The following is a 902-nucleotide window of genomic DNA, read 5'->3' as shown; positions in this document are numbered from 1 at the left end:
ACTCTTCCTACATTTCTAGGTCGGTTGCGTTCAGATGAATTCTACCCCAACTCGTTATTCCTCTTCGGACGTACAATACTCCTCAAGACAGGGCTCCCGGCCCAATAGGTATGTCTGGGCTTTTACCCCCCACATAGTCCATTTCCTATTGATTTTCAAATTAATTTATCTATTTATAAATTAGATTCTCAAAATAAAAATTATATACATAAAATAAAAAACAGGTTTTTTTTTTTTTCTACAAAATAAATGTGTAATATTTGTTGAAGCTAGTCTCACGATACTCTTAATTGTATTTATAGTTCTAAATACTTAATATTAATGAAAAAACATATAAGTCTAAAATTAAAATGAAGGAAAATGACGACACAATAAAATAAAATAAAGCTTTATGGCACGTGTGAAGAGAGCTGGTTGCTTTTGATGGCTTCAGTTTATTCGGATCAATTAACGCAGAAATAAAAACAAGGGAAGGAATGGAGATGCGGGGTATCGATCCCCGTACCTCTCGCATGCTAAGCGAGCGCTCTACCATCTGAGCTACATCCCCATCTTGCTGTTTGATTTCACGCTTGTAAAGGTTTACGCAGGCAATACTCGAAGTGTCGCTTTCGCTTCTTGTAGTCGAGTCTCTACTACCACCGCGTTCGACTTGTTAGCTTTCCATAACACGTTTCTTTTCCTCTTCATCTTCTCAAATCCCAAACAGTCATTTCGTCGAACACTGAGAGGACAATGCAAACGACTCCACTTCTCCACCCTCCGCCACCATATCCGTCCACCGTTCTGGACTTTACAACTCACCTGTCAACAATCAATCTCAATAAGAACAAAATTTAGATAGAACAAACCACGTGGCCGTACACCAACACCCACGAACTTTATCATCAAATTCTGAAGAG

The 902-nt window shown here is 38.6% G+C and overlaps 1 non-coding gene across 1 annotated transcript; it reads right to left on the bottom strand.

Moving 5' to 3' along the window:
- Positions 1 to 477: 477 nt before the first annotated feature.
- Positions 478 to 550, bottom strand: TRNAA-AGC (transfer RNA alanine (anticodon AGC)). Its single transcript has one exon. It is a non-coding gene; the product is annotated as a tRNA-Ala (tRNA).
- Positions 551 to 902: the final 352 nt, after the last annotated feature.

The sequence above is a fragment of the Quercus suber genome, unplaced genomic scaffold, assembly GCF_002906115.3.
Source record: "Quercus suber isolate HL8 unplaced genomic scaffold, Cork oak 2.0 scaffold_150, whole genome shotgun sequence".
Lineage (NCBI taxonomy): Eukaryota > Viridiplantae > Streptophyta > Magnoliopsida > Fagales > Fagaceae > Quercus > Quercus suber.
Note: the sequence above shows the minus strand (reverse complement) of the source record. Positions and strands in the feature narration are given on the sequence as shown.